At 42.5% G+C, this 17947-nt stretch overlaps 1 pseudogene; it reads right to left on the bottom strand.

The window, feature by feature from the left end:
* Window positions 1-13700: 13700 nt before the first annotated feature.
* LOC115865917 (protein-tyrosine sulfotransferase 2 pseudogene) lies at window positions 13701-15100 on the bottom strand (annotated as a pseudogene).
* Between the last annotated feature and the right edge of the window lie 2847 nt (window positions 15101-17947).

Genomic DNA, 17947 nt, shown 5'->3' with positions numbered 1-17947 from the left:
GGCTGGAATGAGGACATAATGACTGGAAGTTAAGCAGCCATCTTGGATGATGAGGCAAAAAACACATCTTAAGTCTGAGTAAGTAGCAAGATAAGAAGAATTTGTGAAGCCTTTACCAGCCTTGGAATACTCATCTCCAGACTTTTTTTTACATAAGAGAAAAATGAACTTCTCTTTTCTGTAAGCCATTGTTTATTTGGAGTTTCTGTCAGTCACAGCTGAACCTAATCCTAATCAATACTTTTACTTACCTTCCTTTCATCTTCTTTCTGCATACTTGTTTCCATTCTTCCCTGCCATGTGCCAGACACATCTACTTTTCTCTTCCTCTCCGTCACTTTTCCTGTCCTTATTCCAATAAATGTTTATTGAGCAATGCTATCTACTAGATTCAGAAGAACAAAAATGCAGATGATTCTGGCTCTACCACTTAGGCATTCACGGTCTAATTAGGGGCGACTTGTAAGTAGGTGCAATATGGTGCAAAAAATACCATAAGGCGGTATGTACAAAGGACATGGAGAGAACTTTGAAACTCAACTCATGCGTAAGCTTTCCTGTTTATCCATAAATCTGTATATCCTAAACAAAAATCTTTTGTCTTCTTTCTTTGTATCAGCTGTCTTTCTCCTTCTCTAGTATGTTAAATGTTATAGTGGTGACATAACAAGACTGGTATGAGATGGGTATAACTAGGTCCTTGGGCCTGTTCTTTTCCTTTTGGACCCAAAAACCTTAAAAAGGAGGTGGATGTGAAATTGATGTTTGTAGATGTCAAGAGGCCTTAAAATATTGCGGGATGATAGAAAACCTGCAAATGTGAAATGTTAAAATGTGGGTCAATTGGTAGGTTCAGAATCTTCTATTGTTTTTTAATTGTTTTTTGTCTGTGAGTGCCATGCATATAACATTAGGTACTCAGAGGACTAAAAGATTAAATAGAACACTATCTGTGCTCTCATGGAGTATATGTGCTTAATGGATTACAGTAGAACATAGGGTAAGGACCAAAATAGAATTTTAAAATGCTCCTTGTTTCTCCAGGGCAAGATGAACTACCTGACTCCTGAGCCATGAACTACCTGGTGAGAGAATTGTAAACCAGAAACATCTTGACTCCTGAGACTACGATTAAGAAATGTCACAGAGGGCTTCCCTGGTGGCGCAGTGGTTGAGAGTCCTCCTGCCGATGCAGGGGACACGGGTTCGTGTCCCGGTCCGGGAAGATCCCACATACCGCGGAGCAGCTGGGCCCGTGAGTCATGGCCGCTGAGCCTGCGCGTCCGGAGCCTGTGCTCCGCAACGGGAGAGACCACAACAGCGAGAGCCCCGCGTACCGCAAAAAGAAATGTCACAAGATGATGATTAACCCCAGCTTCTTTGTTCTTCCCCTTTAAGAAACCCCTAGGACTTCCCTGGTGGCGCAGTGGTTAAGAATCGGCCTGCCAATGCAGGGGACACAGGTTCGAGCCCTGGTCCAGGAAGATACCACGTGCCGCAGAGCAACTAAGCCCGTGCGCCACAATGACTGAGTCTGCGCTCTAGAGCCCGCGAGCCACAATTACTGAAGCCCACGTGCCACAACTACTGAAGCCCGCACGCCTAGAGTCTGTGCTCCGCAGCAAGAGAAGGCCACGCATTGCAACAAAGAGTAGCCCCCTCTCAATGCAACCAGAGGAAACCTGCACGCAGCAACAAAGACCCAACGCAGCCAAAAATAAATAAATAAATTTATATATTAAAAAAAGAAACCCCTAACTCAGAGACAAGCTGGAGTTTGATCTGAGGCTGTCTCCCACTCCCCTTGCTTGTCGCCCTGCAATAGAACCTTAGTTTGTTGCAAAAAAAGGAAGAAAAAAGTGCTCCTTGAACAGATGACGGCACAATTAATTTTGGTTTTTGAAATTTTTACTTATATATTTATAAAAAATTTGAGTATTTCTTGGTGTGTAGAGATTATAAGAGCATGAGCATCAAAATCCGCTGTGAAGTTTTATTTGATTATGAAATATTACAAACATAAAGTACAAATATAAAGAACACCTGTGTACCTCCTACTCAGCTTAAGAAATAAAATATTAAAACCCTCTCGGGACTTCCCTGGTGGTCCAGTGGGTAAGACTCTGTGCTCCCAATGCAGGGGGCCCAGGTTCGATCCCGGGTCAGGGAATTAGATCCCACATGCTGCAACTAAGAGTCTGCATGTCACAAGTAAAAGATCCCACATGCCACAACTAAGACCCAGCACAGCCTAAATAAATAAATAAATATTTAAAAATAAAAAGTAAAACCCCCTGAGTGCTCTTCCCTATTCTTAGTCCCTCTCACTCTACAAAAGGCAGCCTCTGTTCTGAAATGATTATCATTGCCATGTACATCTTTATATTTTTATAACATGTGTATATGTCTCTAAAGAATAATTGTCATTGCTTTAAGTTGTAAATGATTTATATAAATAAAATCATTTTCTTATATTTTTCTACAACTTGTTTTTTTGCTTTTTATTACGTTTTTGAGATTTATTCAAGTTGGTTCATGTAGCTATACTTCACCCCACTTACCTGTATTTTTTAAAATCCTAGCATCCCCAAACTAAGTTATAGTGATAGAAATCAGAAGGATGGTTGCCTCTGATAGGCTGGAGCAGATTGGACTGGACACAAGGGAATATGAGGATGATGGAAATGTCTTATATCTTGTTTTGGGTGGTAGTTACTGGGTTTATATAGTTGTCAAATTCACTGAACTGAACACTAAGATCTGTGCGTTTCATTGTAAGCAAATTTTATCTCCACAAAAACATTAAAAACAATCGAGCAAAAACAATTTTAAAAAACCTTTAGCCTTGGGGATTATAATTCAGTAGGTCTGTGGTGGGGACCACCATGTGTATTTTCTTTATAAAGTTCTAGGTATAATTCTGAAGGGCACCCCCAGTTGTGGACAACTGCCCTAGAATGCCACAAAACTGGGGTAGGAATTAGGAAGAAGAGTCATCTGTCAAAGACCTAGAAACCTCTCATGGTATTTTTCTGTCCTTCCTAAACCCATTATAGTAAAGATGGAGTTGCATATTTTATAAGAGTAGAGATAACAGTGTTTGACATTGAATCAAGCACTGATGGCAGCTAGGCCTGACTGCAATAAAGCTAATATGTTTACAACTTAGTAATGGACACCTTAATTGGATTTAATTCTTTCTCACATATTGGTGAAGGCACAACCAGGAGCATATCTCTGTCTTGCACATCTAGGAGGTATGCTTCCCCAAATGACCTAATCTCCCTCCCACCACTTTCTTTATCTTTTACCTTTGTTCTCCTATCTTAAGTTCTTTTCACAATCAAGTCAAGGAAAGTTCACTTTCAGCGTATGATGTGATTTTTTATTTTTAAATTCTTTAAAAAAATTTTTTAAATTTTGTTTATTTATTTTTGTCTGTGTCGTGTCTTCGCTGCCGTGCGCGGGCTTTCTCTAGTTGCAGTGAGCAGGGGCTACTCTTCGTTGCGGTGTGTGGGCTTCTCATTGCGGTGGCTTCTCTTGTTGCGGATAAAGGGCTCTAGGCGCGCAGGCTCAGTAGTTGTGGCTTGCGGGCTCTAGAGCGCTGGCTCAGTAGTTGTGGTGCATGGGCTCAGTTGCTCCGCGGCATGTGGGATCCTCTCGGACCAGGGATAAAACCTGTGTCCCCTGCATTGACAGGCGGATTCTTAACCACTGCGCCACCAGGGAAGCCCACGAATTGATTTTTTTAAAATCTGATTTGTCAATGACATTTTGAGAAGCTGTTTTGTGTAGAGCACCGTTTTAAAGATGATGGGTCTGCCTCCAATAAGTTCAGGGAGAGGTACCTGCCTAATGATGCCTATTGGAGGATTTTTTTTTTGAGTATTTTTAACCATATTTCTGATGGATACACACATGCATATTTCTGATGGTTACAAAAGCATGCACATATGTATACGCCACTGTATTTTTAATTTTTTCTTGCAGTTTTATTGAGATATAATTGATGTACAGCATTGTATAAGTTTAAGGTGTACAGCACAATGATTTGACTTACATATTACCACAATTAATTTAGTAAATATCCATCATCTCATATTGATACAAAATTAAAGAAATAGAAGAAAAAATTTTTTTCCTTCTGATGAGAACCCTTAGGATTTACTCTCTTAACAACTTTCATAAATAATATACAGCAGTGTTAATTATATTTATCGTGATGTACATTATGTTGTAAGGATTTTTAAAAATTCAACCTAAGGGCTTCCCTGGTGGCACAGTGGTTGAGAGTCCGCCTGCTGATGCAGGGGACACGGGTTCATGCCCCGGTCCGGGAAGATCCCACATGCCGCGGAGCAGCTGGGCCCGTGAGCCATGGCCGCTGAGCCTGCGCGTCTGGAGCCTGTGCTCCGCAACGGGAGAGGCCACAACAGTGAGAGGCCCGCGTACCGAAAAAAAAAAAAAAAATCAACCTAAGTTGGATGTACTCTCTTCCTGGAGAGGACCCTAGTGTGGCATTCCTTATGTGCATTTCAGCACAGTGTCCTGGCCAGTGGTCTTGTGCCTCCTATCTCCCATGACCTCACTTCATTATTGAAAACCCTTGTCAAATTTCAGCTCTCCCATACTAGGTGAATGTGAAGATTCTCACTTTCCTCAAAAACAGCTGCCAAAGAACAATTGATGAAATTGGAGTCTATTTATATTTCTATTGTAGAAAACAAACTTTTTTTCTCATTAAGAAAGCAATGCATGCTTGCATCAATTAGGAGTGTATAATTGCAAACAGCATAACACAAGTTTGGTAACTTAATAAAAAAAGAATTTATCAGAACTGTATCAGAGTTGTTCATAGAATCAAAGGAAGAACTGAAGACATGGGTATCTGAAAAGATAGCAGCAAGGGCAGCCCCCAGAACCTGGAACCAAATGACCAATCCTTTCAAGGGCTGCCTTTCAACAAATATTCACTGAACTCCAGCTACACACCTGGCACCACCCTGGGTCCAATACAATCAAACACGATGCTTGTCCTTCAGGAGAGGAAAAGGAGGAGAGTCAAGCAAGGCTTTACCAAAGAAGAAACGCTTGAAACAGGTCTTAAATTAGAGTTTGCTGGGTGGATCAGGGAGAAAATAGCATGGATAAATGTACAAAGATACCAAAAAATGATGAATGGCATATAGGGGAGGGACAGTAGTTAGGGAGACAGGGAAGGATACTGGAGGACTCTATGTCCAGTCCCCAAAACTGAAGGGGAATTCTGTGGGGTATGGAGGTTGGGGGTCAGGAGAAGGGGGAGGAACTCAGTCTTGATTGTACCTGGACAGTAATGACTGATGGAAATGCCTCTATCTGAAGCTTCAATTACACCCAAATCACATAAGAATGTAAATTTAAAGTCAGAGGAAGTTGGCCTGAGACTAGCTGGGTGGTGTAATGCCTCCAAACAGGTCAAAAGACCCAGAAGTCTGATATAAACTTGGTGAACAAGAATCAAAGAATAAAAAAACCTGGACAACAAGAACAAGAATGTTCTGAGTGAACACCAGAGACAGGAGCTTAATGCTCACAGATAGACCATGTGTGAGTGAACCAGCTCCGTTTTAGAGCTAGGGATGTTGCAGACATCGTTATGTCATGAAACACTTAGATTTAATCATAGGTGATTAGGAAGAAGAGAGGGGAAATGGAGATGCTCACCATTTGAGTATTTACTAATCCAGGCATTGTGCTAGGAATTTTGCACACATTATATAATTTAATCTTCAAAATAATCTTATGAGATAGATACTATTATTTATCTCTCTTTTGTAGGGGAGGAAATTAAAAGACAGAATTGCTAAGTAGCTAGCAAGCTATGGAACCAGGGTTTGCTGGCTCTTTCTGACTTACCATGATATGACTTTATTTATTTATTTATTTAAAAAAAAATTTATTTGGTTGTGCTGGTGTTAGTTGCGGCAGGCGGGCCTCCTTAGTTGCAGCACACGAGCTCCTTAGTTGTGGCATGCAAACTCTTAGTTGCAGCATGCAAGTGGGATCTAGTTCCCTGACCAGGGGAGTCCCACCATGATGTGACTTTAATCAGGAAAAGAACATAATCAGTTTGGAAATTTAGAAAGATCTGTCTGGGGGACTTCCCTGGTGGTCCAGTGGGTAAGACTCTGCACTCCCAATGCAGGGGGCCCAGATTCCATCCCGCATGCATGCCACAACTAAGAAGTTCACATGCCGCAACTAAAAAAAGATCCCTCATGTCACACCTAAGAGCCAGCATAGCCTAAATAAATAAATATATTTTTTTTAAAAAGAAAGATCTCTCTGGTGACAGCGTGAAAGGAATTCAAGAGAGTAAGTGTATGGCAGTGGCAAGGAGGTAAGCAGAGCCAGTATGAATGATGAGTGAAGGCAGGGAGACTAATTAGGAGACTGTTGTGATGTTCTGGAAAAGATATGTTTAGGATCTAAGCCAGGGTGATTGCAGAAGGGATTGAAAAATAGAGTACAAATTAGAAGAAGGAAAAAAAAGGGAATAGAGTTATCAGAACTTGGTGACCTCAATCTTAGCTCTGGGGACATGCCATGGAAGGGGGACTAGCTCTGTGCTCCGTTGTGTGTAAGGAACCAAGTGTTGGGAATCAGAGTCTGTGGCGATTTGGGCCAACGATTATGAGTGAAAGAGACATCTCATTTTGTTGCCAACCCTCATACATACAGAGTCATACAGGAAATGCACACGGAGGTTGTGGGGAACAGCTATTGAGGTTGTGGGAGGAGAACTAAGGGTGACACGTCCTTGGGCACAGGTCCAGATAAACACTATGCTGAGCCTCCAGTGTCTTCCTGCTTACCCACGGTAGAGGTTACAGAGGTAGTTATGGCAGTGGTAGCAGACCCTTAGCTTCAAGAGTGGGTATTTGAGCTTTAGCCCAGCAGGTTTCATTGGAAATTCAGTGGTCAGGATCCCTCCATGGCTGACCAAGCAACCCATAAAGAGCAAATGGAACAGGCTCTCTGGTTTCTTTGAGGCCATTGTTCTTAGGCCTGAGTAAACCTCTGGGGATATTGGATGTATCATGAGTAAAGAAACTCTTGGAAGAAAATAAACTGTCTCTTAACCACTAAATGGAAGCTCCAGTATTCAATTAAAATACTGGGAAAAAAATGTGTCCAGTGTAGTGGAGCATCAATAAAAGGTTATATTTTAGGCAGAGACAACAGCATGCACAAAGTTCAGGGTTCAGGGTTCAGGGTTCAGCACGTACTGATTTGAAACTAATTACACTAATGATATCCTGCTACTTACACAAGCAAGTTGCTCCTCCTCTTCTATTGTTTATCCTAGTCAATGAATGAAGTGTAAAATTGGAGGAATGACAACAGAAAAAAAATTAAAAACTTAAGAGAGGTTATCATTTGAGGTCTTGTAAGACATGTTAAAATGTCTTTGTTCACTGTCATCCATTGATTCTGGAAAATTCTGAGCTCTTTGAATACTCTATTTCATTCTATTCTCTGCTTCTGAACCAGATTTTTTAAAAAAGGATTTTTAAAAAATATATATTCTAAATACAAGTTCTCTCTTGAATAAATGTTTTCCAAATATTTTCTCTCAGTGTGGCTTGTCTTTCATTTTCTTAACAGTGTTTTTCAAAGAGCAATCTTTTTAATTTTTATTAAGTTCAATTTTATAGTTTTTTTTTTCTTTTATAAGTTGTGCTTTTTATGTCCTATGTAAGAAATCTTTTCCCAAGCCAACTTTTCTTTTGGAAAAACTTAGGTTTAGGTCTATGCTCCATTTCAAGTTAATTTTTTTTTTTTTATGATATGAGGTAAGGATGAAGCTTTATTTTTTGCTTATGGATAGCCAACAGTTCCAGCACCAGTTGTTGAAAAGACTGTCGTTTTCTATTGAATTACCGTGGAATACTGACCATATACATGGTGGTCTATTCCTGAACTGTTGAATCTGTTCTATTGATCTGTACATCTATCCTTATGGCAATATCACGCTCTCTTGATTACAGTAGGTTTATAGTAAATTTCAAAATCAGGTCTCATGAGTCCTTCCAAATTTGGTTTTCTCTTCCAAGATGGTTTTGGCTATTCTGGATCCTTTGCATTTCTATACAAATTTTAGAACTTGCTTGTCAGTTGCTACAAAAAGTCTGCTGAGATTTTGTTTGGTATAACACTGAATCTATAGATCAATTTAGAGAGAATTAAATCTAAACAATGTTGCTAATTCATAAACACAGTATATCTCTCTATTTACTTAGATAATCTTCAATTTCTTCAACTTCTCTTAGAACAATTTTATAACTTTCAGTGTACAGATCTTGCACATATTTTGTTAAATGTATCCCTAAGTATTTCATGATTTCTTTATTCTATTGTAAATGATATTAAAATTTTTTAATTTATTTATTTTATTTTTATTTATTTTTGGCTGCGTCTGGTCTTTGTTGTTGCGCGTGGGCTTTCTCTAGTTGCGATGAGCGGGGGCTACTCTTCGCTGCAGTGCGTGGGCTTCTCATTGCAGTGGCTTCTCTTGTTTCAGAGTACGGGCTCTAAGCGCGGGCTTCAGTAGTTGTGGTGCACAGGCTTAGTTGCTCCGCAGCATGTGGGATCTTCCCAGACCAGGGCTCGAACTCATGTCCCCTGCATTGGCAGGTGGTTTCTTAACTACTGTGCCACCAGGGAAGCCCGATATCTAAAATTTTAAATTTCCCATCGTTCATTGATAATTAGAAATACAACTGATTTTTGTGTATTGACCTTATATTCTGAGAGCTTATTGAAATCACATATAGAACTAGTACTTTTTTGTAGATTCCTTAGGATTTTCTGTATAGATGATTATGTCACTCACAGATCACGTTTTATGTTAAATTCTAACTGAGAGTTCCCAGATGGATACTAATACAATAGTGGTATACACTCAAACTCCAAATCTAAGTGAGGTCAGGTCAAGCTAGCAGTTACAAATTCAGAAAGAATACTTCCTTTTTACTTTCCAGATTCCCAGGCCAAGATAGACAAGCTTTCTTGTCCTTTTACTATGCCAGAGGAGTTTTTCTTACTTCACCTGTCACTTAGAGTAGTCTTTGAAAGTCTCGACTTTGTTAATGGGATGAAATTCCAGCTCCTTACCTCATGAGATGTCAAATCCTTGTTAAAAACCTAAGCTCTGGGACTGCCCTAGTGGTGCAGTGGTTAAGAATCTGCCTGCCAATGTTGGGGACACAGGTTTGAGCCCTTGTCCAGGAAGATCCCACGTGCCACGGAGCAACTAAGCCCGTGCACCACAACTACTGAACCTGTGCTCCAGAGCCCATGAGCCACAACTACTGAGCCCACGTGCCACAACTACTGAAGTCCACGTGCCTAGAGCCCTTGCTCTGCAACAAGAGAAGATACCACATGAGAAGCCCGTACACCACGACGAAGAGTAACCCCTGCTGGCTGCAACGAGAGAAAACCCTTTCACGGCAAAGAAGACCCAACACAGCCAAAAATAAAAATTAATTAATTAGAGTCAAGATGGAGGTGTGGGAACACACGGAGTTAGCGTCTCCCCATAACTAGGGCACCTGCCAGCCGCTGGTGGGGAACTCTTACCCCCAAGGAGACGGGAGGAACCCCTGAGTGAACCGGTAAGATGTAGGGGGACCGAGGTGGGGAGAAGTGGAGGCTAGACAAGATTGGCGTCCCTGAGGCCGGGGAGATCAGAAGAGGCAGGTGGGAGGGACTCTCCGGGGACAGTGGGAGAGGAGTGGAGGGTGATCGCCTGGCCCACTCGGACTGGAGCGCTTGCTGAACTCCCAAGCTGGTTCCCCCCTCCAAAGCCCCATCCAGGCTGAGTGGGTCCTGGGGACATAGGAGGGAGGCCAGTGAGATCAGGAGTGGCAGGCGGGAGGAGCAGGAGAGGAGTGGAGGGCGATTGCCCCGCCCACTCGAGCACAGGGAACCTGCTGAGCTCCCAGGGCAGTCCCCTGCCCTCCAAGGCCCTCCCTTCCCACCCCCCACCCCGCACACACCCCCACCCCCTGCCTGCATTTTTCCTGGGGGCATAGGAGGAAGGCCTGGAAGATCAGGAGAGGCAGGTGGGAGTGGCCCCCCCAGACCCCAGATCGGAGGAGCGGGAGAGGAGAGGAGGGCGTTTGCCCTGCCCACTAGAGCCCAGCAAGCATGCTGGGCTCCCAGATGAGGTCCCCTGCCCTCTGAGACCAGGGGTGGGGGGCATGCCTGGGCCCCTTCTGTTGCTTGAGCCTAAGCCCTACCCTACACATCCCCCAGGGCCTTTTCCAGCCCTGTGGGTCCTGAGCATTGACCCCGCCCACCACCTAAAACTCGCCCTTGCTTAGGCCCTGCCCTCCACAGCCAAGGCCTTTCCTCCCTGCTTTTTTTTTTCTTTTCCCTCCTCCTCTTTTTTACTATTGTGGTACTGATGTACTTTCCGGTTGTTGAGTCATCTATATTTTTATTTTTACATTCTTTCTAACATATCTGTTAGTTTCCTAGTCTAATTTTATTTTTTAATTTAATTTAATTTTTTTTTTGCTGCCCCTCGTGGCTTGTGGGATCTTGATTTGAGAGCCCAGGGTCAGGCAGAAGCTCCTCCAGTTGCAGCTCCGAGTATGAACCATTGGACTAACAGAGAACCTCAGACCCCAGGGAATATTCATTGGAGTGAGGTCTCATAGAGTTCCTCATCTCAACACCAAGATCCAGCTCTACCTAATAGCCTACAAACTCCAGTGTTGGAAGCCTCAGGCCAAACAACCAGTAAAACAGGAACACAATCCCACTAATTAAAAAAAAAAATAATAATGAGACAGCAAAAAAATATGTCACAGATGAAGGAGCAAGGTAAAAACCTACAAGACCAAATAAATGAAGAGAAAATAGGCAATCTACCTGAAAAAGAATTCAGAGTAATGATAGTAAAGATGATCCAGAATCTCGGAAATAGGATGGAAGCATGGATTGAGAAAATACAAGAAATGTTTAACAAAGATCTAGAAGAACTAAAGAACACACAAACAGAGATGAACAACACAATAACTGAAATGGAAAATACACTAGAAGGAATCAATAACAGAATAACGGAGGCAGAAGAATGAATAAGTGAGCTGGAAGACAAAATGGTGGAAATAACTGCTGAGGACCAGAATAAAGAAAAAAGAATGAAAAGAATTGAAGAGAATCTCAGAGACCTCTGGAACAACACTAAATACACAAACATTCGAATTATAGGGGTCCCAGAAGAAGAAGAGAGAAAGAAGGGGTTTGAGAAAATATTTGAAGAGTTTATAGTGGAAAACTTCCCTAACATGGAAAAGGAAATAGTCACCCAAGTCCAGGAAGCACAGAGTCCCATACAAGATAAACCCTAGGAAAAACACACCATGACACATATTAATCAAACTAACAAAAATTAAATTCAAAGAAAAAATATTAAAAGCAACAAGGGAAAAACAAAAAATAACATACAAAGGAATCCCCATAAGGTTATCAGCGGACTTTTGAGCGGAACCTCTGCAGGCCAGAAGGGAGTGGCAGGATATACTTAAAGTGATGAAAGAGAAAAACCTACAACCAAGATTACTCTACCCAGCAAGGATCTCATTCAGATTCGAAGGAGAAGTCAAAAGCTTTTCAGACAAACAAAAGCTAAGAGAATTCAGCACCACCAAACCAGCTTTACAACAAATGCTAAAGAAACTTCTCTAAGTGAGAAACACAAGAGAAGAAAAAGAGCCACAAAAACAAACCCAAAACAATTAAGAAAATGGTAATACAAACATACATATCGATAATTACCTTGAATGTAAATGGATTAAATGCCCTAACCAAAAGACACAGACTGGCTGAATGGATACAAAAACAAGACCCATATATATGCTGTCTACAAGAGACCCACTTCAGACTTAGGGGCACATACAGACTGAAAGTGAAGGGATGGAAAAAGATATTCCATGCAAATGGAAATCAAAAGAAAGCTGGAGGGCTTCCCTGGTGGCACAGTGGTTGAGAGTCTGCCTGCCAATGCAGGGGACACGGGTTTGTGCTCCAGACCGGGAAGATCCCACATGCCGCGGAGTCGCTGGGCCCATGAGCCATGGCCGCTGAGCCTGCGCGTCAGGAGCCTGTGCTCCACAATGGGAGAGGCCACGGCAGTGAGAGGCCCGTGTACCGCAAAAAAAAAAAAAAAAGCTGGACTAGCAATACTTGTATCAGATAAAATAGACTTGAAAATAAAGACTTATCTCCTTGCAAGAGATAAGGAGGGACACTACATGATGATCAAAGGATGAATCCAAGAGGAAGATATAACAATTATAAATGTTTATGTACCCAACATAGGAGCACCTCAATACATAAGGCAAATGCTAACAACCATGAAATGAGAAATCAACAGTAACACAATAACAGTAGGGGAGAATTTTAACTCCCCACTTACACCAATGGACAGATCATCCAAACAGAAAATAAATAAGGAAACACAAGCTTTCAATGACACAATAGACCAGATAGAGCTAATTGATATTTATAGAACATTCCACACAAAAGTGGCAGACTACACTTTCTTCTCAAGTGCACATAGAACATTCTTCAGGATAGATCACATTTTGGGTCACAAATCAAGCCTTGGAAAATTTAAGAAAATTGAAATTGTATCAAGCATCTTTACTGACTACAACGCTATGAGATTGGAAATCAGTTCCAGGAAAAAAACTGTAAAAAGCACAAATACATGGAGGCTAAACAGTGCGCTACTAAATAACCAAGAGATCACTGAAGAAATCAAAGAAGAAATTAAAAACTACAGAGAAACAAATGACAATGAAAACACGACAACCCAAAACCCATGGGATGTAGCAAAAGCAATTCTAAGAGGGAAGTTTATAGCAATTCAATCTCACCTCAAGAAACAAGAAAAATCTCAAATAAACAATCTAACCCTACACTTAAAACAACTAGAGAAAGAAGAACAAAGAAAACACAAAGTCAACAGAAGGAAAGAAATCATAAAGATCAGAGCAGAAATAAATGAAATAGAAACAAAGAAAACAATAGCAAAGATCAATAAAATTAAAAGCTGGGTCTTCGAGAAGATAAACAAAATTGAAAAACCCTTAGTCAGACTCATCAAGAAAAAAAGGGAGAGGATACAAATCAATAAAATTAGAAATGAAAAAGGAGAAATCACAACTGACACTGCAGAAATACAAAGGATTATAAGAGACTACTACAAACAACAATATAACAATAAAATGGACAATCACGAAGAAATGGACAAATTCTTGGAAAGGTACAATTTTCCAAGACTGAACAAGAAAGATTTAGAAAATATAAGCAGACCTATCACAAGTAACAAAATTGAAACCATAATTAAAAACCTTCCAACAAACAGGAGTCCAGGACCAGATGGCTTCACAGGTGAGTTCTATCAAACATTTAGAGAAGAGCTAACACCAATCCTCAAACTCTTCCAAAAACTTGCAGAGGGATAAACACTCCCAAATTCATTCTACAAAGCCACTATCACCCTGATACCAAAACCAGAAAAAGATACCACAAAAAAAAGAAAATTATGGACCAATATCACTGATGAACATAGATGAACATAGATGTATATGCAAACATATACAAATACATTCCTCGTGAGCAGTTCTGTTTTGGCGATTAATAGCAAGCAATATGCTTGGATTAGAGGTCCAATTTCCACTCGAATGCAAAGTTTCTTCTCTTCTGGCAACAAAGCCATTTGCAAAGACCTGGAAATCATGAGCTTCCTAGGCGGGAAGAGGTGCTATTCTGGTTCGCCTGAAGATAGCCTTTCAGATTGGCTGGTGTTTTATCATCCCCTTTCAAGACCCGGTGTGTGTTGTTGATGATGATGGAGTCAGACTCCAACCAGTTGGGCGGGTTTGCATAGGAGTCATAGACGGGCTGAGCCAGCATGGGGGCGATCTGAGCCATGTCCCTAAACACATCCCCAGCGATGTGGCCAGTCCACTTGGAGAGAGCTTCCAGGTTCATGGGCTTGATGACCTGGTCTGTGGATCCCTCGATCTTGAACAGGGAGACACCGCCAGGCTTGCCTATGAGGTCCTCATGGTGCAGGATAGCGTCGCTCCAGGTGATGCCGAGGAAGTCAAGGATGAGTTTGAGGGAGTGCTGGGGGTGCAGCACCAGCTGCTTGTAGTACACGGGCAGGCACTTGTCCTTGCCCACCTCCATGCACTGGGCGTACATCACCTCAATGGCCTTGTTCCCCTTGTTGAGGCAGTCGCGGTAGCTGCTGAGGTCGAAGCCAGCGACGGTGACCTTGCGGGTGATCATGGAGTGCATGGAGGCCCGGCCGTCCCGCACCATCAGCAGGAATTTGGAGTTGGGGAACAGGCGCGACAGGTAGACGGAGGACTTGAGCGTGAAGGGGTCTTTGTTACAGAGGACGGGCTGGCTCTCCATGCTTGGCGATCACCTCCAAGACGAAGGCCGGCGTCCAGCACTCGCCTGTCACACCCGCCTCGTCCAGCGGCAGCTTCTCCCGGCCCGACTTGGACCAGGCCTGGGCATGGCCAGCACTCGGGGGATGATGCGGGTCTCCCTGGCAGCGCAGCTCGGGGTGGGCCTCCAGCATCACACGCGTGAGCATTGTGCCACTCCGGGGCTCGCTCCCCGCGAAGATGAGCGGCATGGCCTTGCCGTAGAGGTACTCCACGTGGTCCGTGCCCACCATCACGAGGTCCTCCTGCTCCAGTCACATGGCCCTCCGGGGGCCCCCTAGCACCGCCCCGCACTCCAGCACCTGCTGCCCCAGCTGGACCACCAGCACCAGGGCCAGGGCGAAGCCAGCTGCCAGCAGTGCCCTCTGCACTGACAGGCGCATGCTGGGCCCAGGGCTGGGGGCGCTTCAGCGACAGGTGGGCGGGAGCCCCAGCGGGCTCACATCTTCCCTGGATATTCTCATCCCTGGGATCTAGCCCTTGTGCCTGCTTGCCAAAACTCTCCACCGGCTGAGCCTGCAAGAGACGTCCCGCGGCAGCTCCGCGCACCCAGCGACTCAGTGCTCGCCAGCCGCCCCGGCCCACAAGATCTTTTTCGACCCACCTCCTAGAGTAATGAAAATAAAAACAAAAATAAACAAATGGGACTTAATTACACTTAAAAACTTTTGTACAGCAAAAGAGACCATAAACAAGACAACCTTCAGAATGTGAGAAAATATTTGCAAATGAAACAACAGACAAAGGATTAATCTCCAAAGTATACAAACAGCTCATGGGGCTGAATATCAAAAAAAACAGACAATCCAGTTAAAAAATGGGTGGAAGAACTAAATAGACATTTCACCAAGAAAGACATACAGATGGCCAAGAGGCACATGAAAAGATGCTCAACATCACTAATTATTAGAGAAATGCAAATCAAAACCACAATGAGGTATCACCTCACACCAGTCAGAATGGCCATTATCAGAAAAGCTAGAAACAATAAATGCTGGAAGGGGTGTGGTGAAAAGGGAACCCTCCTACAGTGTTGGTGGGAATGTAAATTGATACAACCACTATGGAGGTTCCTTAAAAAACTAAAAATAGAACTACCATATGACCCAGCAATCCCACTACTAGGCATGTACCCTGAGAAAACCATAATTCAAAAAGAGACATGCACCAAAATGTTCATTGTAGCACTATTTACAATAGCCAGGACATGGAACCAACCTAAATGTCCATCGACAGATGAATGGATAAAGAAGATGTGGCACATATGCAATGGAATATTAGCCATAAAAAGAAACAAAATTGAGTTATTTGTAGTGAGGTGGATGGACCTAGAGTCTGTCATACAGAGTGAAGTAAGTCAGAAAGAGAAAAACAAATACCGTATGCTAACACATATATATGAAATCTAAAAAAAAAAAAAAAATGGTACTGATGAACCTTGTTGCAGAGCAGGAATAAAGAAGTTGACATAAAGAATGGACTTGATGACATGGGGTGGGAGGGCGAAACTGGGGCGAAATGAGAGTAGCATCAACATATATACACTACCTAATGTAAAATAGTTGGCTGGTGGGAAGCAGCAGCATTAGCACAGGGAGATCGGCTCGGTGCTTTGCGGTGACCTAGAGGGGTGGAATAAGGAGGATGGGAGGGAGGCTTAAGAGGGAGGGGATATGGGGACATGGGTATGTATATGGCTGATTCGCTTTGTTGTACAACAGATACTAACACGGTATTTTGAAGCAATTATACTCCAATAAAGATGTATTAAACAAAAAAAGTAATTAAAATAGCCTGACCACTGCAAAAAACATAGATTAATTAATTAATTAAAAAACCTAAGCGCCAGGACTTCCCTCGTGGTCCAGTGGCTAAGACTCGGCATTCCCAATGCAGGGGGCCCGGGTTCGATCCCTGTTCAGGGAACTAGATCCTACATGCCACAACTAAAAGATCCTGCAAGCCGCAACTAAGACATGGTAAGGCCAAATAAATTAAATAAATATTAAAAAAACACACAAAAACCTAAGCCCCATTGTTATCAAGATGGGAAAACCACCTCTAACCTTAGGATAGGGCTGAGAGCTTATTTGCTTTCAGCTCTGGTTTTACCTTTGTTTTTGGTTCCCAACTATCAGTTATCCATTGCTACATAACAAACAACGCTAAAACTTAGTGGCTTCATATAGCAATGTTTTACTATATCTCACACTTCCCTGGGTTGAATGTGGGTTCCCCTCTGCTCATTCTGCCTGGGGTCATTGATGAAGCTGCACTCAGCTGGAGGGTCCAAAACGACCCCATTCACATGATTAACAGTCAGTGCCGGCTATTGGCTGATGCACCTCAGTTTTTCTCTATATGGCTAGACCAACTTTTTTACATGGCAGTCTTGGGGCAGCATTACAAAAATACAAAGTGGAAAACTGTAAGGTTTCTTAAGACCTAGCCTTGGAAGTCATATAACACATTTTCACTATATTCTATTGGTTAAACGGCATTATATAATACAGAATTTGACCAGTCTTTGACTCTGGTTCCTGGGATTGAGGCTCTAAATCCTTGGCACTTCCTAAGTACTAAGGATGTCTTTGCTATTCATGACCCCCCCTTGGATATCACCTTAGTTTATGCTATGAGATAAAAAGACTCATGATGGGGCTGGTGACCAGAAAGATCAACTATATGATTAAAAGTTTGGGGCTTTGAGCCAGTGTAATCTCCAGAAAGGGGAGAGGGGCTGGATATTGAGTTTAATCACAAGGCCAGTGATTCAGTCAATCATGCCTATATAATGAAATCCCAGTGAAAACTCTAGACACTAAATCCCAGTTGAACTTCCTGGTTGGTGAATACATTGATGTGCCAAGAGGGTGATACACCCTGATTCTACAAGGAGAGGGCGTGGAAGCTCTGTATTCAGAATCCTCCCAGACTTTGTCATATGTGTCTCTTCATTTGGTTGGTTCTGACATGCACCCTTCATAACAAACTGTTATTGTAAGTATAGTGCTTTCCTGAATTTTATGAGTCATACTAATGAATTATCGAATCTGAGGGGGTTCATGGGAACCCTCCATATTTTTAACTAGTTGGTTGGAAGTGCAGGTGGATGGAGGACCCCATTTGTGGCTGGCATCTGAAGCCAAGAGCAGTCTTGTTGGAGATCATGACATTTAAGCTGTGGATTCCTACAGTAATGCCAAATAATTAGCATTAGAATTGAATTGTATTGCAGCACACCAGTTGGTGTCAGAATACAAGAGCAATACAGGTGTAAAGGGTGAGGGAATAGACCATCTCTTGAACAAGAAGCAGCAAAGTTGCACTGCAAAAGGAAGTGCATATTGGGATGAGAGGAATTTATGGCCATTAAACATCAGTTCTTTACTTAAAAGAATGTTTTATTTTATACAGCATTT

The sequence above is a fragment of the Globicephala melas genome, chromosome 5 (genome assembly GCF_963455315.2).
Source record: "Globicephala melas chromosome 5, mGloMel1.2, whole genome shotgun sequence".
NCBI lineage: Eukaryota > Metazoa > Chordata > Mammalia > Artiodactyla > Delphinidae > Globicephala > Globicephala melas.
The sequence above is the reverse complement of the archived record's forward strand: the minus strand, read 5'-3'. Positions and strand labels throughout refer to the sequence as shown.